The 24,149-nt window shown below is 37.3% G+C and overlaps 1 protein-coding gene and 1 long non-coding RNA gene across 9 annotated transcripts in view; one reads left to right on the plus strand and one right to left on the minus strand.

Annotated features, from left to right (window-relative positions):
- NEBL (nebulette) overlaps nucleotides 1-24,149 on the minus strand; it is a 695,182-nt gene that overhangs the window by 150,565 nt on the left and 520,468 nt on the right. The window lies entirely within an intron of this gene.
- LOC118155268 (uncharacterized) overlaps nucleotides 9,422-24,149 on the plus strand; it is a 43,278-nt gene continuing 28,550 nt past the window's right edge. The window contains exons 1-5 of one of the 3 annotated variants that reach the window (XR_004745523.3): nucleotides 9,422-9,743; nucleotides 17,361-17,422; nucleotides 19,271-19,292; nucleotides 19,434-19,566; nucleotides 19,661-19,742. This is a non-coding gene — a long non-coding RNA (uncharacterized LOC118155268). The remainder of the gene's footprint in view (nucleotides 9,744-17,360; nucleotides 17,423-19,270; nucleotides 19,293-19,433; nucleotides 19,567-19,660; nucleotides 19,743-24,149) is intronic. The other 2 variants (XR_008473167.2, XR_013519572.1) reach the window with 2 other exon arrangements.

Genomic DNA, 24,149 nt, shown 5'->3' on the forward strand with positions numbered 1-24,149 from the left:
TATTGTCCGAATGTCTCTAAAGTAGGTTGCCCCTATCAGGGATAGCTCCCTTCTCTCTGTTTTTAGGATGACTATTTCAGTGTACAAGTCAGACTCACAGTGGTCCTCTAAACTTCCCTCTATGCTTTACCCAAGGCGATGCTATGCAACACCATGTATTACATATGCTGTTTCACAGGCCACTGCCAAAGGTGTTTTCATTCCGCAAGTCTCAGGAGTAGAATTTTGAGCTGACATAGTGTGTCTGTCCTGGAGAGCAAACATACTGAGATGGTTTGCATCCCTTAGTCAAAGGTTGAAATATAACTGAAAGATCCTTGAAAAAGACGGACCTTTTATTACTTCCCTGAAAAAGAAACGATGAATATGGTTTATCATTCTTGATGCTATGAGATAGCATCATTACATTTGCTATCCCCCATTTTCAGGAATAGCAAACTATGGGTAATGTTTAATGCTAATTTTATTATTTTAATGGGCAGAACCCCTTCATTCACTAAGAGCAATATTTAAAAAAAAAAAACTCTTGACAAAGGAACTATCTGCTGTGAACTTCTAAATATTACATGGTTCACCTGTGGTAATACATGTGACTGCATTATATGAAAGTTACACAAAGACATGGGTATAAGTGATAGGAAAGAGTCACAATTCGCTCATTCTTTGTGTTTTCAGAGATAAAGGGTAAAAAATTATTAGAAGGGAACTGCGAAGACTCAAGCCTATGGAAGGAATTTTACTAAGAGATCCCTGAGCTTTCTAGAACACTCTCACACAGGCAGGTTTCAAAGGCACGTAAGTAGCTGTTTACATTGGGTAGCCATTTTCCATTCCTGACTCCTACCCCTTCTTGGAGGTTTGACTCACCAGCTCTGTGATTGCCCTACTGGTCCCGATCAAACTGAATACATAAACTTAGCTGTTCTCCTAAACACAGTATAAATTCCATCATGAAACAAGAGTGCACTAAGCCACCCACTATTGTCCCATCGTTTCAACTTGCAGAACTTCCCCTTCTTTAAACTGAGGGACATTTTCCCTATCTATATTTTTCAACAGATAATCCCTTAATAGACACAAGCGCTAATTGACTTGTAATCATCCAAATTTCATTTTTTTAAAGGCAAAGTATAGTTTCAAATTTTTATCTCACAGTGCCATAAAACAAAGAAAGAAAACGAAGTGAATATCCTGTGGCTTAAGAAGGTGGGAAAATTCTACACAAAAGAAGTCTCGAGATTAGAGAATTATAAAGACTGTGGATAAGTGGTTAAGATCAGTGTTTAAGAAAAAACTATTGTTCAAATGATTCAAAAGTAGGCGGAATTTCTATGCGACAAACTATTCCATTTTGAATTAGATTTAAATATATATTTGCTATTCTACACAGGCTTCTGGAAAAAACGGCAATGAACATATATAATAGTGGGTTTCTATAAGACTGGAAGAGATGCTGTGTTTGCTAAGTCTAACATCTAAAATATACATCTACACAAATACCAAAAGATTTTCACATCAAATAGAATCCAGTGAATATTAAATTATCATATACTGGCCAAAGTCAGACTTTATGATGTTATTAGCTGCTTATTTAGTGGCTTAGAAACAACTGGCTTATTCTACTTACAATGTTAGCTTGAGCCATTCTGAGCATATTAATGTAAAAATTGTGCTTACCTATGAAAAAGTTACCAACTACTGCCAAGTATATTTTTAGAAAATTCTCTTTCTGAAATTTCCCAATTGCTGACCAAGGTCAGACTCTAAAGACAACAACTTTTCTAGCCATTCTCGAGTCCACAGTAGCAAGGAGTCCAGCAACCGGGCTCTCACGGTATAATTTAATTGTCTTTAATTTAGAATATTCTTCCTCTCTTGGCATTTGAGCCTGGTGATGCTGGTGCATTTCAAGTCTTGCATACATAAAAAAAATTTTTCATTTTATAATTATCTGTGTTTGGTTCACTTACAAAAGGATGCTAAGATGATACTACCTCCATTTTTAAGAAAGACTTTAAAACTCATTGAACTATTTTGGATGGCACAAATTACAATTGCCAATTCACTGAAGCTACTTCAGCACTAACAAACTGAAGAAAACAAATGATCGATTGTACACTGAAATCAGTTAGCGTAATATTAAAAAATATTTCAGTTTCCAAACATTTCCAAAATGTTCCACTCTCCCTTCCTCATCTACTCAAAGCTTGCCAAACATCAATGGACCATCTCTAATCTCGTATGATCCATACAAAACTTTTCTTTAAATTTTTATTTAACATGTATTATATTTTAAATCATACTACCTCTTTCTCAGGCATAAAGAATTCAATTACTAGGTTGATTCCCAAGGGACATTTGCTGAAAAGTTGTTTAACCTCTGAGTTGCATATAAATCAAGCCAACAACTCCTGGTCTAAAAACATTTAGAAGTTAAAGAAAGCTTCCTTTATAAAGAGCAGACATAGATGTAAAGTAAGCAAGAAAGCTCTGTGCTTGAGCACGCAATAATTTTAGAGATTTTGGATTATCTAGTATAGATACAGTCTTTGCAAGGGGTGGGGGTGGGAGAATATTGGGAGAAAATGTGGCTGGAATTTTTTCCAGCTTTATTAAAGTGTAATTATCAAAAAATATACATATTTAAGACATAAAACATGATGAATTGATATACATTTATGTTATGAAATGATTGCCACATCAAATTAATTAACTTCAATTGTCCCTTATAATACCTCTTGGGCTTGTGTGGAGGAGGGTAAGGTCTACTCCCTTAGCAAATTTAAAGAAAAGAGTTTTAAATAAAATAAAAAATTTAAAAAGACATACAGGTGAGGCACAGTGGCTCACGTGTGTAATCCCAGCACTTTGGGAAGCCAAGGCAGGTGAATCATTTGAGGTCAGGAGTTTGAGACCAGCCTGGCCAACATGGCTAAACCCTGTCTTTATTAAAAATATAAAAATCAGCTGGGTGTGGTGGTGGGCACCTGTGGTTTCAGCTACTCGGGAGGCTGAGGCAGAAGAATCACTTGAACCCTGGAGGTGGATGTTACAGTGACCCGAGAATGCTCCACTGCACTCCAGCCTGGGTGACAAAGTGAGACTCTGTCTCAAAAAAAAAAAACAAAAAAACATAAAAATAGTCAAAAAATATATGACAAATTGTCAACATCACTAATCATCAGGAAAATGCAAATCAAAAGCAGGATAAGCCATCGTCTCATCCCAGCTAGAACGGCTATTATATAAAAAAAAATAATAATAACAGATGCTGGAGAGGATGCAGAGAAAAGAGAACTCCTGTATATTGTTGATGGAAATGTAAATGAATGTAGCCATTATGGAAAATCGTATGGAGGTTTCTCAAAAAGCTAAAAATAGAGCTACATTATTATCCAGCAGTCTCACTACTGGGTATTTACCCAAAGAAAAAGAAATCAACATATCAAAAGAATGCCTGTACCCACCCATGTTCATCGCAGCACTACTCATAATAGCCAAGATATAGAATCAACCAAGGGTTCATCAACAGATGAATGGGTAAAGAAAATGTGGCGCGTGCGTGCGCACACACGCACACACACACACACACGTACAATGGAATACTATTCAGCCATAGGAAAAATGGAAATCCGGTTATTCATGGCAATATGAATAAGCCTGGAGGACATTTTGTTAAGTGAAATAAATCGGCCACTTATATGTGGGAGCTTAAAAAAAAAAGATCTCATAGAAGTAGAGAATAGAATGGTTGATAGTAGAGGATGGGAAGGATACGGGGAGGGGAGGATGAAGAGAGATTTGCTAATAGATAGTAAATCACAGCTAGACAGGAGGAATGAGTTCTGGTGTTCTGCAGCACTGTAGGATAAATATGGTTAACTATAATTTATTGTATATTTTCAAAAACCTAAAGGAGGATTTTAAGTGCTCACAACACAAAGAATGATAAATGTTTGAGGTGATAGATATACTAATTATACTGATTGGATCATTAAATATTGTATACACATATCAAATATCACTCTATCTCATAAATATGTACAATTTATTTTAAGACAGGGTCTCACTCTGTTGCACAGGCTAGAGTACAGTGGGATGATCATGGCTCACTGTAGCCTTGACCTCCTCAGGCTCAGGTAATCCTACCTCAGCCTCCTGAGTAGCTGGGACCACAAGCATGCACTACCACACCAGGATAATTTTTGTAATTTTTTGTAGAGATGGCTTTTTGCTATGTTGCCCAGGCTGGTCTTGAACACCTGGGGTCAAGCGATACTTCCACCTTAGTCTCCCAAGGTGCTAGGATTACAGGTATGAGCCACCGTGCCCAGCCAATATGTACAAAATGAAAGAAATAATAAATATAGCCTTATTAACTATTATATATTATGTTATGTATATTAATTGCATATTACTAGTGAAAAACATTGTCTGTGAGGCTTTTCTTCACACTATCTGAAAGAGAGGGAGAGTTGCAGAAAGAATCATAGAAGAACAAACCTGAGTTGAAGATAAACTGACAGCAAAGTTTCTATTAATATCTCAAAGATAATGAACCAGAACAATCCTGGTATCTTTTGTGTCAAGATTAATAAGAAATGACAAAATCAAGGAAACAGGAAAGAAATGTTTTGTTGACAGCAGTTAAACATGGAGGTTGTCTAATGATATCCTAGGGTTGCTGACTTTCCAAATTTGCTCACTATTTATTTATTTATTTATTTATTTTGAGACAGAGTTTCTCTCTTGTTACCCAGGCTGGAGTGCAATGACGTGATCTCGGCTCACTGCAACCTCCGCCTCCTGGGTTCAGGCAATTCTCCTGCCTCAGCCTCCTGAGTAGCTGGGATTACAGGCTCACACCACCGTGCCCAGCTAATTTTTTGTATTTTTAGTAGAGACGGGGTTTCACCATGTTGACCAGGATGGTCTCGATCTCTTGACCTCGTGATCCACCCGCCTCGGCCTCCCAAAGTGCTGGGATTACAGGCGTGAGCCACCACACCCGGCCAATTTGCTCTTTATTTGAAGGTCAAGTATGATTTTATAAAACAAGTCTTTATTGCACGTATAATATTTAGTAGAGAGAAATATTTTTCTTCTCCCCCCACCCTGCAAGACACACACAGTGACTGAGGACTGGTGAAAAGTGGTAAAGGAGAAAGAGCTTCAGGACAGATCCCCAGATGAATCTGAAAATTGCTTTTCTTTATATCATGTAATACTACGTCCCCTGCTAACAATATACCCAAAGCAAGAGGGAAATACATCGTTCATGGGAGCCTGATTTGCAGAAGTAAGTCATAAAATGATATCACCTGTAGCTCTTGGTACATAAATTGTTATAGACAATTATGCATTTACTTGGAATGTCTTTTGGGTACCATTCTTGTCTCCCAGTAAGTTCAAGCTTCATGAGTGTTAGGGCAATGTTAGGGAATTATTGAGAAAGTTCGATGCATATATTCAGAAATTCCTTGCAAGGACATCTAAGCCACCCTGCATGTCCCCACTGATCGCTGCCAACATTGGGCATGGGTGATTCTGCCAGCATCCCAAGATTTCCATAGGGAGGCACTTACAAAGCCCTATTTATATACAACACAATCTCAATGACATGATAACCACTGAATAAATACTTATTAAATTAAATTGATCAAATGAAACTTAATAAGTAACAGGAAATAAAAAATATAATTTTAACTTAGGAAAAAATCCCCTATGTTAAAATTATATTTTAACTTAGATGTCCCCTATCATTCTGCTCTCCTTCCCATACCCCTCACTCAGCACCAGTGGAGCAATTTTACCTCTGGAATTATTGAGAAAGTTCGATGCATATATTCAGAAATTCCTTGCAAGGACATCTAAGCCACCCTGCATGTCCCCACTGCTCGTTGCCAACCTTGGGCATGGGTGATTCTGCCAGCATCCCAAGATTTCCATAGGGAGGCCCTTTGAAGATGGTGTTTCCTCCCCAGCCTCAATATTGCCCATGGGTCCTGGGAGAGGGAGACCCAGGCCTCTCCAGAGTTGCCTGGAGTCTTGGAGAATTAAGGTCTCCACTCAACCCTCTACCCACAAGACCTGAGCACCCTGCCTGCTGCCTGATGCGTGTGCACATACTCACCCACTCCGTGATGCCTGCCCATCCACTCTCCTGCATCCATATAGCTTCCTTTCCAGGTGTCTGTGTGTCTGTCTCCTTAAGCATGTGGCTCATAGAGACTCATGGCATACATCCAGGCACAGAGCCTGCCTTGTGGCATCAGAGAGGCACCTCTCCCTGCCTGTGGTCTGATGTGAAAGATATATACTAGAAGATGCTGGAATAATCTTGGGAGTATATTTTAAGAATAGATCAATTGGAGATAATAAAGATTTCCAAAGTATCTTTGAACTTCTTGCAGGGGAACATTTATAAACTTGTGGAAGCATCATATGTGATCAGGGATAAATTACTAAAAGAAAAGAAAACTACAAGAGCAATGGAAGAATTAAGCTGGACTTTACCAACTTCTGACAATTGTCCAAGGATCACCAGGAGGACTGATTTGCACGCTGTGATGTTCACTGACGTTCTTTGCTGTGGTTCTTTATATCTCCCCATTACCCTTGCATAGTTTTAAGTCCTTGATATATTTTTTTCTTATCCACAAAAATAGCACCTTTTTTGGACAATTCAACAACTACAGTTTCATTATACACAACTCACACCCTAGATCAAGTTATTTTTAAAAGTAAAAATTGTCTGAAATCCCACTGACCCGATATAAATCAGTATCATTTTAGTCATGTGTTTCTTGACCATTTGATCTTCTATGTATTATTTATTCATAACCTTTGACAATTTTTATTGTCTTTTCCTTATCAGTTTGTAAACACTATCTGTCGAGAACTAATAATATTTTTATCAATTGCCTTGAAAATATTTTTAGTTTTGTTATATAAATGTTCTTATATTTGCAGTATCTATATAAATATATAGTTATATATTTTGTGTGCTTGGTACTTTGGCCATATAAAAGATTTTATATTTATAGAGTACAGTGCATGTGACCTTTTTATATAAATATCTTCTGCAACTCCTGTTGCAGGGAGACAAGCTTTCTGGAATTCTGTTAAGTTGCAGGCAGTAGAGTTGGTACAGCTCTGGAAGAACTATATTCCTTTGCTCTTAACGATCTTGAAATAGCACCTTCAGATACACACCTATACTTATTTTTGGTTTGAAATAATCACAGAGATCATCTAAAAATTATGTTCTTTTCCATAGCTATTAAATACTATTATAAAAGACACTAATAGGCCGGGCATGGTCGCTCACTTTGGGAGGCCAAGGTGGGTGGATCACCTTAGGTCAGGGCTTCGAGACCAGCCTGACCAACATGGCAAAACCCCATCTCTACTAAAAATATAAAAATTAGCTGGGTGTGGCAGTGCATGCCTGTAATCCCAGCTATTTCAGAGGCTGAGGCAGGAGAATCGCTTGAACCCAGGAGGTGGAGGTTCCAGTGAGCTGTCTCAAAAAAAAAAAAAAAAAAAAAGAAAAGAAAAAAGACACTAATAGCCAGGAGCAGAGGCTCAAATCTATAATCCCAGCACTTCGAAGGGCCGAGGCAGGCAGATTGCTCAGGAATTCAAGACCAGCCTGGGCAATACAGCAAAACCCCATCATTATAAAAATTTTTTAAAAATATATTGGCTGGGCATGTTGGTGCATGCCTATGGTCCCAGCTACTTTGGGGCTAAAGCAGGAGGATCTCTTGTTCCTGGGAGGTTGAGGCTGCCGTGAGCCATGTTCGTGACACTTTACTGTAGCCTGGATGACAAAGTGTGACCCTGTCTCAAAAAAAGACACTAACAGAATGAAACACATCCAATAAAATAATATCTTTCATATTTACTTTTAAGTGTGCTCATGTGTAAAATGTGTGAAAATCCATTTCAAAAAGACTTTTTGCTTGAAATAATAAGAATATACTACTTGATATGAATGTATAGCTTATCTACTTAGGTTTATACGTCGTTTATTAATTCCAAGACACTAAGTTTGAGAAAAAGTTTAAGACAGGTTACTTAGAAGACATTTATCTTCACCTGTTTTATTCATCTTCTATGGAAATCCATTACTTTTGCCCATCACTTTGGTTACATCTACTAGCTTTATCAATAGGCATAAACTGTATAGCAAGTTGAAATAATTGGATCTAAGGAAATATCTTTTAGCTGTATAATTTAAGGCAGTCGATATTTCTTTTGTTAACATTTTTATGCACTTTTATGTTTCTGGTTAACCTGTTAAAGCTATTCTTTCCTTTTTTTTTTTTTTTTTTTTTTTTTTGAGACGGAGTCTTACTCTGTCACCAGGCTGGAGTGCAGTGGCACAATCCTCCGCCTGGGTTCAAGCGATTCTTCCACCTCAGCCTCCCGAGTAGCTGGGACCACAGGTGCGTGCTACCACACCTGGCTAATTTTTATATTTTTAGTAGAGACGGGGTTTCACCATGGCCAGGATGGTCTCAGCCTCCCAAAGTGCTGGGATTACAGGCGTTATGCCTTCCCTTTTTATTTCTCTATATAACCATGAAGTAGTACGTAAAGAAAAGTTGTATTTGACTGATAACTCAGAGGTTATCCAAAGTAAGAAAATTATATATATATATATATATATATATATATATATATATATATGTACCACAAAGGGTCACTCTAACAATATCAGGATCTAGGAATGAAGAGCCTGGTTCCATAAACCCCTTGAAAACAATATATTTGATGAGGAGCTCTTAAGAACTCTCATCCTCAGTGAATGAACATTTGTATGAAGAGTTCACTGATTCATAGTTGACCAGGGAAATATCTCACAAAAATGCACTCTGATAGCCAAGTACCCTGCTTTCACTCCTTATAAAGTAAAAAACACTTCTAAATGCTCTGAATGTAACACAATTATTCGCTTTCATTTTTTTGAATGGTAAATGAGAGTATCAAAAAATCATAAAACTAAAATAGGAGCTCCTTTCTTTTTTGTGCATTTTTTATCTAAATGAAATCTGCCATACTTCGGGGCCTATGTTCAGTGTGATACTTTTGTGGAGGCTCAGTCTATAGCCAAGCCTGTGTGTGTTGATACTAAGATTCTGAAAGCCTTTACTTTTTTCTGTTTCAGTTCTATTCATTATACTTAGAAATATATTTTCTAGAAGAAAAAAGGATGGATGTTAAAGTTTTTTTTCTGATTTGTACTTTTGATTCACTATCTGATTTTTCATAAGGAAGCTTTGACAAGGTTTATTTTCCTATTGAAAATCTCACATTTCTGTGAGTCTTCACTGTCAAGAGAGAGCAGGGGATAGAATGTACCAAGTAACTTGGCAACCATCCAAATTCCATCCACATTCCAGGCGTAAGCTTCAGTTCTATGGGAAAAACCATTCAACCCAGAAATAGACAAGAAAGAGGGTTGAAACCTTCATGACAATACTAGAGAATTAACAGTGGAGACATGTTAGGCAACAACATAGTGTTGCCTTTCACAAGCTCCCTGAGGTTTCTATTTCAGTTAGAGGACCAAGATTTCAGTTCAAGTCACTGGAAGAAGAGAGCTGTCATTTACGGAAAGAGAACAAGTTTAAGGAGCAGAGGGAACTAAAAGTTCAGTTCTGACATGTTAACTTCCCAACACCTTAATAGGTGCTTTCTCCGAAGGAGGATTATCATCAGCAGGTAATATTCAGGTGAGAAGATGAGAGGGGCGAAGGAGAGGTAAAATGCTTGGGCCCCAAGGCATGCCGGCCTTTAGACACCTAAAGATGAGCATGAATAAGCTAAGGAGGCTGAAAAACAGGTTGGTGATAGGGATATACTAAAAGTTAAACAAATTAAATGTGAAAAAGAAGAGTTATCAACCGAACAAGTACCGAAATAGGTAGGCAAGATGACAACAATATTGACTCTGGGAACAGAGAAGTTCCTGGGACATTAACAAGAGGTCTTCAGCGCAGTGCTAGGGACAAAAGCCTGATGGGAGGACCTTCTGGGGTGACTGGAAAGACAAGGAGATCCCTTTGGTTACTTCCTGTGCATACCAGGAAAGGTAATTAACGTAACGGAGAATTTACAATCCTGCACTGCCTTTAACTGTGATTTTTGATGAACATTTCATATTAAAAAGTTAAACTATATGATCTTTACCTTTCATTTGAACATTTTCTAGTCTATAATCCCTCCTTAATTTAAATAATGCTTTCCCAAATTTGACTTTAGTTTCTTAACAATTTTTTGGATTTAAAAATCCTGCTTTCTCTGCTTTCTGTTCTCTCTCTCTTCCTCCCTCCCTCCCCCTTCCCCCCCCCCGTGTGTGTGTGTGTGTGTGTGTGTGTGTGTGTGTGTGTGTGTGTTGTCGAGTCTCCCTTTCAGGCAGAAGAGGAAAAGCACCATACTACCATTAATAAGTCTATTATAAATTATGAGTCAATAATACTTAAAGCATAGATGAAAATTAAAAATGCAAAACTTTTGAAATGGGAAACAATCATGAAATTTCTGTCCAGGCTATTTTCTATAATATTGTAAAACTAAATAGCCCCTCCTTCATTTAACATTGCTATTTTGTTTTAGGCTTTTAAAAAATACAGCTATGGAGGCAAATAATTATTTTAATCAAACATATTCCTACTTTATAGGGTGGCTTTCATGCCATTTACTGAATAATTTTGTATTTGTAAAGTACTTTGAGTTATGCAGTAAATCTGTGAAAAATAAACAAAGACCAATTATGTATTTAATTTGCTCCAAGATGGAATGAAACTTTTCATCCCAATTAAGGAATAAATATTAAATATAGATAATCTTGGATTCATGTCATGATGCTAACCTGTATGTCTCTCTTTCACTGACAAAATATACAGAAACCCTTTATGGGACATTAATTCTTAAAAACTATGTCAAAATATATATCCATAGTAGACTCATTCTAAGGTGGCTCTCCAGTGCATCCTGCAGGAGTAGGGTAGGCAGGAGGTCCCCAGCCTCTGTGTCCTAGCCTGGTAGCAGCTGTTGTCTGGGCAGCAAGGATGATTCACAGGGCTGAGATCCCACCAGGCTCTTGCAGGAGGAGCCCTTGGGGAGCCGAGAAAAGAGCCAGGATAAAAAGCCAAACTTCACTTCCAAATCTGACTCAGAGCATAGGAGCCACTGAGATCAAAACAAGTGGCCATTTGGGCATAGCATTTGGTGCCCCTTCAAAACGATGTTCTTTTTAATACACGGTAAGAGCGAGAACATTCTTTTATTGCCCAGAGTAATTTAGCTCTGGTAACACACTTAAATCTCACCCTGCAAAACTGAAGCCTTGCAATTTTATATTCCCATCCTCCTGAGAAGGTGCTTTAGGAATAAGGGCTATTTATTGTTACTAAAACATGCTTCTACTGTGACCAAGGCATATCCCTCTTATTTCCTCTCTTACACAGACTTTAAACTGTAGACTACAAAGAATAGACTTAATTTTTAGAGCTGTTTAAGTTTATAGAAATATTGAGCAGGAAGTACAGAGTAATATAGCTCCTTCCCTGTCCCAATATAGTTTCCCTTATTAGTATCTTGCACTAGTCTGGTACATTTGTTACAAATGATGAATCAATATTAATACATAATTAACCGAGCTTGGGATACTCTGTGTCTTGCATTTTGAACATCATGCTTATAGAAAAACTTTGGAGGGGGTAGGAAATGAGCTGAAACATTTGGGTTGTGAAATATCAACATAACTCAAGATTTTCAGATTGGTGCAAAATTAACAGCATGAAGGAGAGGCAGACTGTAGTAACACTGAAAAAAGATGCTATTTACAATCAAAGCTAAATTCAAATCCAACCCCAGCCACTTAGTAGTTGTGTGACCTTGCCTAGTTTATTAAATCTTAGAACCTCAAACTTTTTCCATCTTTAAAAGAAAATAATTATTTTGATAATTTTGATCAGCAATACTGAGAGCTTGGCTCCCAGTGGGTTAAAAAAACATGAACTAGTATTTCTTTTTTGAGAATAAAAAATAATTTATTACCATGTAACCTATTAAGTGTATATTTTTTGACTGAAGCTTTTGGTTTTCGATAGAAAAGGTTCATCATTGAATTATCTGTTTCTTAGCACAATGTGCTTTGCATTTGGCTCATTGTTCATTGTGCTTCATGAAAAATGTCTTTACATATTTAATATGACTGAATTATTCTATTGCAATAAACAGCTGTAGTGAAATAACAACTCCTATCTCATTAGCAGAAATGAGTTTTGCATCACAAACTTGAATTATTCTTTGAACTTATTTAAGACTAGGATGTGAAAGAAATGATGATGGTACCCAAAGTATAATAACTTTGTAAGCCACCAAGGAGGAGGATTTCAACTAGAGATGATTGTTTTTTGGGAGAAAGAAAAAGCAAGTTAGTAGCAAAGTCTCATTTTGGCCAGCTTTTCCTCCTGTAGGAAAATAGGCTTGGAGCTCACCCTTAACCTTCCCAAAACTGAAATGGCAAAAGAGGTCTGCCCAAGGCACAGAGAAGTATCAACAGGACCTTCTTAAAGCCAAACTTTTTCTTACTAGATTTCCAGCCGCTTCCTCCTCATGGGAATTGTTGTTGAACTTTAATTTCCCACATCTACAATGAGGTTTAGAAAAAGATTAAGGGATCAAAGAGAACTTTCAGATAAAATGAAACTTTTTCCCTCTTGAAGCAGCAAATGCTTTACATAAAACAAGCAAACAAAGACAGTTAAGAAGAAAATATTTTTTATGTGTTATCCAGAGAACTCAAAAACAACAAAATTCATTTTTAACAATTTCTTTGGTTTTAATCAAAATCATCTTTTTATCACAAACTCTGTTTTTCATTTAGCTGTCTCATTGCTGCTTGTCATTATTAATTTGTTGTTTATGAACTCCAAATCAAACATTTTTCTGTATGTGGGCAAATATTATTGGCAAATTAAATCATCATCAGGGTTGGCATGGAAAAACAGCTAATCAATTATTTAGAATTTTTCTCATGATCATTCTTGTTTTTCTGACTTTAATAGATCTTGACCAAAAACTAGTAAGAAAGGAAATATGAGAATTAAAGAAACAATACAACTAAATGAGAAACGTCACAACCAAGCCAGTGGATCAAATGCTACTCTTCTTTAATTCAATTATTGTCTTTGATCACTTTGGTGACTGAGAAGCGGAGAAAAACTGGATCAATTACACAGAACAACAGAACACTGTAAGAAGGAAAAGAGACTGGACAAGAGACTGGCCCTTATTCAAAGCCAGAGCAGTTATACTTTCTGTTTCCTTCATTAGAAATTCAACCATCAGTCCAATGTTGGCTCCTTAAAGGAAACATTTCATTATTCACTCGATCAGTAAATTATGCCTGTGTGGTAGCTTACATCCATATCCCAGCACATTAGAAGGCCCAGGTGGGAGGACTGCTTAAGGCCAGATGTCCCAGACCAGCCTGAACAAAAATGAGCAAGTATGGTGGTACATACCTCTAGTTCCAGCTACTTGGGAGACTGAGGCAAGAGAATTACTTGAGCCCAGGAGTTTGAGGCTACAGCATGCTATGATTGCACTGCTACACTCCAGCCTTGGCAACACAGGGACACCCTGTTTCTAAAATAAACAAATAAATATTGACACCTATGATATACCAAGACTATCGAAGGTACTGAAAAGGCAGTAGGGAAAAAAAGACATAAGACCTCAGTCCTCAGGGGCCTTACGTTCCAATGGTACTGGAAGAAAAAAAAACATCAATAAGCATTTCAGGGAATGGAAAGCTCTAAGAAGGCAGATAAAAAAGAACAAGAGAAATGTGCTGGAATGTGCTATTTTAAGTAAGGTGATAGGGAAGGCCTATTTGAAGAGACCTTTACAAGAAGCCTGAATGAAGTAAAAGAATGAACCATCCTGTAATCCCAGCACTTTGGGAGGCCGAGGCGGGTGGATCATGAACTCAAGAGATTGAGACCATCCTGGTCAATATGGTGAAACCTCGTCTCTACTAAAAACACAAAAAATTAGCTGGGCACAGTGGCACGTGCCTGTAATCCCAGCTACTCAGGTGGCTGAGGCAGGAGAATTGCCTGGACCCAGGAGGCAGAAGTTGCGGTGAGCTGAGATCGCGCCATTGCACTCCAGCCTGGGTAACAAGAGCGAAACTCCGTCTCAAAAAAAAAAAAAAAGAATGAACCATATACATATCTGAGGGAAGAGTATTTCAGGCAGAGGGAACATCAAGAACCAAGATGCAGAGGAAGGAACATGTGTCTGGTATTCTAAGACCATCTGAAAGGCTGAGGATGCTTGGCCAAAGTGAACCAGCAGAAAACTAATAGAGGTTGAATATCTCAAATCCCAACTCTGAAATGCTCCAATGAGCATTTCCTTTGAGCATCATGTTGGCGCGTAAGAGATTTGGATTTGGGAGCATTTGGATTTCAGAGTCTTAGATCTGGGATAGTCAACCAGTAAAGATAATGTAAATATTCCAAAATCCGAAAATCCTTCAAAATCTGAAACATTTCTGGTCCCAAGCATTTTAGAGAAGGGGTTTTCAACCTGTAGTAGGTCTTTTGATCTATGGTCAAAGGGGTGGTGATTTGACTCTGATTGACATGGGGAGCCTTGGAGGAGGGTCAGCTTGCCCTGATGTTGAGTATAAAGGGCTGTTTTTGCTCCTGTGTGGAAAATGAACTATTGGGAAGCAAGGAGGGAAAGCAGAGAACAAGATGAGGCTTTTGCAATAGACAGACAATAACTGCTTGGTGGCTGGGACTGACAGTCACAAAGTGGGTCAGAAAAGGTCATGCTGAGGGATATGCTTTGAAGGCAGAGCCAGCAGGAATGGATGCAAGGTAGAGAAATAGAAGACTCAAGGATGACTACAAATTTCTTGAGGACAATTACAAAAATTGAGTAGCCATTTACTGAAAAGGGGATTGTGAGCAAGAAACAAGTCTGTATACTGGGGAATCCAGGCTTAAGTTTGAAACTTATTATACTGAATTATCTTATTAGACATCCAAATGGAATGTCCAGCAATCACCTAAACATACAAGTTAAATGTTTAAGGGAGTGGTCAGAATTAGATAACTACATCTTGGAGACATCAGCATATTGGTAGTATTTAAACTATTTGTCCTTATCCAGGAAATGAGTTTCGATAGGAATAGTCATCAGCCTGGATAATTGACCTTACTGACAAAAGATAAGATTTCTTTTTCTGTTTTCTGTTTTTTATTGTTTTTTTTTTTTTTTTTTTTTTCCTTTTTGTCTGTCATCACCAATGTAAAGATCTTTAAAATAACATTCCTGGAGAAATGACTATAAACTAGAAATCCAGTAGTGACTAGGAAAATGCATGTCTTTGTAAGTTATAGTGACTCCTTAGAGCAAAAATAGTGTTGTCATAATTTAACAATGAAAATCCATCTCATCCTGTAATTATATAATGCCATGGAAACCACTGTAGACTGGATGGTCAGAATCCAGCCACTTCCATTCCCAGAATCCCAGTTCCTCAACTGTAAAAGCTAATGATGGGATACTCTCTAAGTTTCCTTCTTGTTTCAAAAACCGATTCTCTTTTTACTCTTTGCTGTACTTTATGATAGTAGACTATTTTGCTGTATTTTACTCTTTATTTTACTACTTTACAAGAGGCAGTATAGTGTGTGTGTGTACATTCATGCATCACTTAACAAGGATGCATTCTGAGAAATGCATCATTAGGCAATTTCGTTGTCATGCAGACATCACAGAGCGTATTCACACAAACCTAGGTGGCATCGCCTACTACACATCTAGGCTATACGGTGTAGCCTATTGTTCCTAGGCTATAAACTGTATAATATGTTACTATGCTGAATACTGTAGGCAACTTAAGACAATGGTGTATTGTTGTATCTAAACATAGAAAAGAAAAAAAATCGACTGGGTGCCAGGGCTCATGCCTGTAATCCCAGCACTTTAGGAGGCCAAGGTGAGTGGATCACCTGAGGCCAGGAGTTCGAGACCAGCCTGGCCACCATGGTGAAACCCCATCTCTACTAAAAATACAAAAATTATCTGGGGGTGGTGATGGTTACCTGTAATCCCAGCTACTGCAGGAGGTTGAGTCAGGAGGATCGCTTGAACCCAGGAGGCAGAGGTTGCAATGTGCTGAGATCATGCCACTGCACTCCAACCTGGGCAATGAGAGTGAGACTCCAACTCAAAAAAAAAAAAAGAAAAGAAAAGTAAAAGTAAAAATATGGCATTATAATCTTATGGCACCACCATTATATACACAGTCCATTGTTGACTAAAATGTTATGGGGCTCATGACTATATATATATAAATTCAGAAAAGCATTTGATTAGACCTTTCTCTCTCTCTCTCTCTCTCTCTCTATATATATATATATGTGTGTGTGTGTGTGTGTGTGTGTGTGTGTGTATACACACACACATATATATTATAAGTTATTTATTTATTATTTCTAAACCTCTACATTTTACAAAGTGTAGTTAAGGAATGAATAAAAGATAACTTGTTTAAAAGCATTTCTAAAGACAGCTCAAATACTTACATAAAATTAGAGGAAATTTTTTTACCATTTAGCCCCTATCTTAGGCTACTTGGTGTGCTCCCATCTCACACGCACACATATACATCATCACAGGTATGTTATACATTATACCAAAGGGGAATCCTCCAAAGGGATTATTATTATTATTTTTTTTTTTTTTGAGACGGAGTTTCGCTCTTGTTACCCAGGCTGGAGTGCAATGGCGCAATCTCGGCTCACCGCAACCTCCGCCCCCTGGGTTCAGGCAATTCTCCTGCCTCAGCCTCCTGAGTAGCTGGGATTACAGGCACGCACCACCGTGCCCAGCTAATTTTTTTTGTAATTTTTAGTAGAGACGGGGTTTCACCATGTTGACCAGGATGGTCTCGATCTGTTGACCTCGTGATCCACCCGCCTCGGCCTCCCAAAGTGCTGGGATTACAGGCTTGAGCCACCGCACCCGGCCCAAAGGGATTATTACCTACAAGTACAACAGGAACAAGTACAATACAGTAGGTACAATAGAAAGGAAATGGGGAAGAATGGTGCTTCTATACAATGGAATAATGGGTAGTCATTAAACATCAAGGCTAGATAGATGGATGGATATGGATGGATGGATGGATGGATGGATGGATGGATGGATGGATGGGGGTGTCTAACCAAATGCTTTTCTGAATTTACATGTCTTTTCTTAATCTTATTATGGTAAAAACGGTTTTCTCTTTCTTCTTTCATTTTCCTATTTTCTAGACATCAAAGCTATCACAGATAATTCAATGGATCAACAGACTTCTGTTCGTTGAACTGGAGCTGTGAGTCCAGCACTCTAGGAATTATACTGTCAGTAATTATGTGCTGTTTCTCTCCACAATTTAACAACTGATTTTCTTCTGTAACTTTTAGCTTGTACAATATGCACTACTGTATCACCTTTGATTTTATCAAACACTAAACATAGAACTCTATACTGTCCCCAAAGCCATTGCTAAGCTATGCGGAATTCATGTTGAGCCATCAGGATACATTAGAGCACCATATTCTTATTCCCTACCCTATTCTTTTCCTAAATATTGATACCAAGATTTCCTGAGGTCATAGGGAGAAGATAGAGGAATTTAAAGTTAGTCAAGTAAATTAAATTCTAACATTGAAAAATCTTTGATTCCTTTATTTAACCACAATGCGTTAATTATTTCTAAAACTCTACATTTTACAAAGTGTAGTTAAGGAACGAATAAAAGACAACTTGTTTCAAAGCATTTCTTAAGCCAGCTCCAATACTTATATAAAATTAGAGGGAATTTTTTTTACCATTTAGCCCCTCTCGTAGGCTATTTGGTGTGCTCCCATCTCACACGCACATGTATACATCATCACAGTTATGTATTACATTATACCAAAGGGGAATCCTCCAAAGGGATTATTACCCACAAGTACGATAGGTATAAGTACAATATAGTAGGTACAATAGGAAGGAAATGGGGAAGAATGGTGCTTCTATACAATGGAATAATGGGTAGTCATTAAACATCAAGCCTTGAATATTATTTAATTATATTAGGAAATGTTTCTGATATAATGTTAAATTTAAAAATATATAAAAACAATATGATTTCAACATTTTTACAAAGAAATATATATATTTCAAGCTAGTAATAATTTTAAGAGGCCAAAAGGAAACACAGATTCTCTAAATGATGAATTTATAAATTATTTCTACTTTTATTATTTATTCTAATAAGAATGTATTTTCTATTGAGAAAAAAAATTTAGATGGGTTAGAAATGTAAAATTATTTAAATATTGAAATCACATTGTAAATAATACTATTAAGGTTGCACAATATTATTTGATTTTTCAGTATGACTGTAATTTTATACTTATCACTATACCTAATGTCCTATAGTTCTCTACTTATAGGTAAATCGTTTTAGGATTATTTCCACAGAACTTTGACTTGGATACGGTGAGCTATGCTGGTATATAGGTCCAAATAAATAAATCTTCACACAAATCATAAAGGTCCATTGAATTTAAGTGGTGTGAACTCCAGAACCCAGTTCATAAAGTTTTGTCCTGTATCTACTCATAGACTAATCTGGCCGAAATAATCAAGGATACACAGATTAGATGCCTGGTTTTAATTAACCCAGAAGAAAAACCTGCTCTTCATGAGTCTAAGATACTAAGGAATGGAGGTATTTATAATAATTCTTCATAATGCATATTTTGCATTAATTCCTTGAATACAATATATGTAGCAGGTATGACATATTTGTAAGTATAAGGAGTATATTTGCTCCATGTTTATTAACTGAAGCAGAATTGATCTTAGAATGCATTATCTCTGATTTTACTTTTATTCTAAAAGGAAGACTGAGAATAATGTCTGGTCTGGTGATGCTTAGAGGAATAAAATCTAAAAATTGAAACATAAGCAATCCAAACACACAGATAGTACAGGGAGGAATTATAGTTTATTTTAAACATTGAAAAGTGAAATTGATTATCAGAAGCCAAAATTTGTAAGCCTGAAATTTTTTTCTTGCTTAATTTCTTAAGCTTTTGACATTAAATGAATGTACATTTAATCTCTTGGTGTTTATTTAATTTTAGATTATATCTGTTTTATTATGATGTTCTTCTTTTTTACAATTTAGGTCCCCAGAGGGCAAGAGAAAGGTCAGTTTAATTTGAAGTCTTTTGTAGTACTTGAAGTACTCAATAAAAATGTCACTTGTAATGAAAACTTGACTGCAATTGTAAAAATGGCATCACTATGATGACGATTATGATAATGCTGACTTTGCCATTGCTTTGCAGAAAGCCTCAAGAAAATTCATCCTGTAATCCTAAAGCATAGTTTCGCTGACAAAATGTGCTGTTAGTTCAAACTCACTACACCCATTTTTCAGGAAGACCCCAAATCGTTATGAAAGTATAGACAAAGGAAGAGGTACTAACAGTTTCCCTACAGGTGGCTTTTTGGCAATACATTCTTTTTTTTTTTTTTTTTTTTTTTTAACAGAGTTTTTCTGTTTGTTACCCAGGCTGGAATGCCATGGTTTGATCTCGGCTCACTATAACCTCCGCCTCCTGGATTCAAGCAATTCTCCTGACTTAGCCTCCCGAGTAAGTAGAATTATAGGCCTGTGCCACCATGCCTGGCTAATTTTGTATTTTTAGTAGAGGTGAGGTTTTACCATGTTGGCCAGGCTGGTCTTGAACTCCTGATATCAAGTGTCTGTCCCCCTCAGCCTCCCAAAGTGCTAGGATTACAGGCATGAGCCACCAAGTCCAGCAATTCTTGAACATGAAAATAAATAGATAATAAATAAAACTGAATTCCTCCCAATCTATCATAGAAACTCTTTTACAATGTAAGAGTCCACAAAATAAATCAGAATAATAGGAATTTGACAAAAGAAGACATTTATCTATTCTCACAGAAACATTGGTCACATAACTTATAAATTGCCAACTGAGTTTCACCATCCATCACCAAGATTTCCATCTAATGACAGGGAAATAGTTACCATACCTCTCTCATGTCATGCAACCTTTTGATGTGTCAGGAAGTCAAACAATACATAAATTCAGCCCTGAGTGTGTGGACAACACCTGTGGGGTGGGCAGATTTTTTTTCCCACTAACAGCAGCTAATTTCTCTTCTGAGTACTGATGGAATCTTTGTAGCATGCCTATGGCTTCAGGAAAAGCTGCAGAGAGATTTCCCTTCAACAGCAAGAATGTTTACTTTTTAAACTTTTGAGAATATATCATTATCCTTTCTCCCTTAAAATGTCCAGAAAAATGTGCTATTATTTGTGTTAAAAATCATAGATAAGAAGCTCCATATTCAGTTCCAACTCACTGATTGTCTTCAGCTTAAAAATAGAATTTTCTCTTATCTGAAACCTATAGGCATCTATTAGCATTGATTTGGCTATCTGAATAGATAATAGGGACTCTGTTCCCAAATGATACATATTTTTAACCTATATAATTTTACATTAAAATGCAAATATAAAATATATAAATAGAATACATATACATAATTGATATAAAACATAAATTTTACATAGAGAGAGAGAGAGAGAAAAAAAAAGAGAGTGAACTTGTCCAGGACTGAAAGAGTGAAAATCAACTCAGAATAAAAAGAAACAAGGAGCCCTGTTGCTCACCCGGTGGAAAGGACCCCTAGATACATCCAGCTGTGTAATTAACAGGAAACACTGTTTCTCCCAAGGTCACGCAGCAGCTGTTCAATGCCATAACAACCCTCTTCCTGAATGACCTCTGCTTTGTCACTAATGATGCTCACAGACGTACTTTGCTGTAACTCATCTGTTCCTGGGAATCCAGAATTGCTAAATGTCCTTGCCTCATGACATGGCATAATCCCTAGTTAATCTTCATTTGCTAATCCGGAACTGATCCCCACTGGCTTCCACTGAGTCCTCCTTCAAGCTCTTCAGTGAGAACCCAGACCTTTTGAAAGATACTTCCTCCGGTCACACAGCACTCCCGTCTCTTCCCAAGGGCCACCCCTTGGCTGCACTAACTCAATACATCTGATTTTGTCAGTCTCTGGGTCTGTTGATAGTGATTTGTGACTAACTCACTAGCCTGTCACAAGTTGGAGAGTTTATGGAGAGTTGGCTGAGACCTTTGTTGCCATGAACTGAGACCGTAACTCCATAATAATGTATATGTGTGAGACCCCCTGAATCTCACCTACTCAAGACTTCTCTGTCACCAGTTGTATGAGTTGTCCACTGAACCAGGGGTTTGATAATCTTTTTGTCTCTTCTGTGTCAGCTTTATTATTTGTCTCCCAGGAATTGGACGTCATAAATCTGACTTTGTCAGACTGTTTGTCAGGTACACACACACACACACACACACACACACACACACAAACAATTGTTTCTTCAGTTCAAAGATAATTTTTTAGGATGAAAGTAAATTTAAAGCAAAAATTGACACAACTTTCTACTTTTAGTAATTCAATTGCTTTGACTTACTATGATGGATATATTTGCTGCAATTTTGCTACAATAAACTCTTAATCACAAACAAGTTAGAGACATGACTATACCTATATGTAAGAGTGGATATAAACAAAGAAAAAATGAATTCATGTGGTAAGCTTGTGAACCTTTCTTTAAAAATTCTTTTTTGCAGAATGTAACTCTTGCTGAGAATTCTTGACCACCTTTATAAAAATAACATTTATGGTTCTTTTAGGACTATATATTTTATGATAATACGAATGATACATCTTCATCCCTTTACTCACTAGATGACTTCTCTTTATTTCACAATCATATAAGAACAGAGAAGACTCAAGCTGATTAGCAGATTTTTTTGCTGTCCTCTCAAAGTACAGCTACCTGAGATCAGAACCTTCTGATAATTTGTGCTGCTATTTTAGGATCCTGTTTCATTCCACAACTGGCTGAAGCATGAAATGAACTAAAATAAACTGAATTGAGTGGAACTGAACTGAAGTGAAGTGAAATAATGTGATTTCCAGTAAACCTGACACCTTAAGGACAGACCATGAGCCTCACCCACCTTCCTCCCAGAGGTCCCAGCACACTGACGGACTCACACAGTGCTCTCAGTGCATGAGTGATGAATTTCACTAACAGCAATCCATCTCTCTCTACATAATCCACTCCAGTTTCGCCAGGGCTGAGAATATCGTGCATTACATCTAGAGATAGCTGTAAGCTAATGGCCAAGGCACATAACTGAATTCAAACATATTCTTTATTGCAGTCAGATGTGAGAAAACAAAATTTAGAAGACAAGCCAGAAAGGAAAGGAAGCACATAAAGATCTTGAATCCCCGTTGTCAATTTTTCCCTGACTGCCTCGTTTTCCTCTCTTCATTCCATTTACCTTTCTGTTCCCATCCCCATGATTTTTGCATTGTTTATGGTGTGTCTGCTGCATGGCGGTCAATGTGCTGAGCACTTTTCATGTCCTATCCCATTTGATCTTCACAGCAGCACACTATTTAATTACGAATATGATTCTACATACTATATATAAAATTTAACATAATTTTACCTAGGAGGAAGCTGAGACTTGCCCAAGACTACTCCATTAGTAAGATGTGAACCATGCAAACCATGTCTGACTCAAACTTAACCTCTGATTCTCTGAATCCACATTGTTGTAGAATGCAATAGTGAAATATCGGGGTAGACATGACACTATTAGTACACAAACTAGGCACGGACTTACTCGCAGCTAGACAGGAACTTACGGCCGGACGCAATGGCTCATGCCTGCAATCCCAGCACTTTTGGAGGCCAAGGTGGACAGATCACCTGAGATCAGGAGTTCGAGACCAGTGTGGTCAACATGGCAAAACCCCATCTTTACCAAAAATACAAAAGTTAGCTGGGCATTGTGGCATATGTCCGTAATTCCAGCTACTCAGGAGTCTGAGGCAGGGGAATCGCTTGAACCCAGGACAGGGAGGTTGCAGTGAGCTGAGATCACACTACTGCACTCCAGCCTCGGTGACAGAGCAAAACTCCATCTCAAAACAAATAAATAAATAACAAAAGAAAGTCACAAGCACTACTTCCACTTCCCCCTCGAACTTTTCCATTGTTACCTGTCTCTCTGCCTAAAAGCAATCCCAGTGACTCCCATGTTCTCCTTGCATCTGCCTCCCATCTATCCTACTCTTGCTCTACCCACTTCAGGATTGTCTTAGAATTCTATGGGGAAGAATTATAAAATTTATCATCCCAAAGAGTCCATCCAATCATCTATAACAAGATTTAAAGTTTAGTAATATACTCAAAATTTGGCAAATGATAGTTTCATTGTTGCTTGCACTCCAAATAGATGAGAGGTCAGGATAGATGTTTACCAGTAACCTCCTTCCAGTGGCCTTAATAAACTTAAGCATGATATATACCAATAACCTAATAAATATAGTGAGGGTTTCTTCTCAGCTGTATACACAACCCCCATATAAACTGACATCTTAGTTTTATAACATTTAGGGTTTTTGCTTTTTATTCTGTCCTGGTGGCTATTAACTGAGCACATTTCTATTTGTGAATCGTCAGATAATGTATTTATATTTAGAAACAGAAAATCATGTCACCTGATAAGTATGCAGGTATCATAAGCTCCAAAGCACCAACAAAAGACACAGGTGCTGACCATTTTATTTTATGACAAGATTCACTGTATGAAGATGTTCTGTTATCATGAGGCCCATCAAACACTAAACATTCTAAAGAACTCTTACTGCATTCACATACAAATCAGCAAATCATTCTTTCATCATAAATCATCTTTGAAAACAATTTTCTCACTTGAATTCTAGGTAACATTCTAGGTTATATGTTCAGTTAGATCTTGTTCTTTTCCATGGAAATCAAAAACAAATGTACGATCTCGGGAGATGAGCTAAAAGATGAATGTCAGATTTTTGAAAAGACAATTACTTGGGCAGAATTATGACTGAACAATGTGATTTTTTTTCTTTTAATTCTTTTATTC

Source organism: Callithrix jacchus, chromosome 7, assembly GCF_049354715.1.
Source record: "Callithrix jacchus isolate 240 chromosome 7, calJac240_pri, whole genome shotgun sequence".
NCBI classification, from domain to species: domain Eukaryota; kingdom Metazoa; phylum Chordata; class Mammalia; order Primates; family Cebidae; genus Callithrix; species Callithrix jacchus.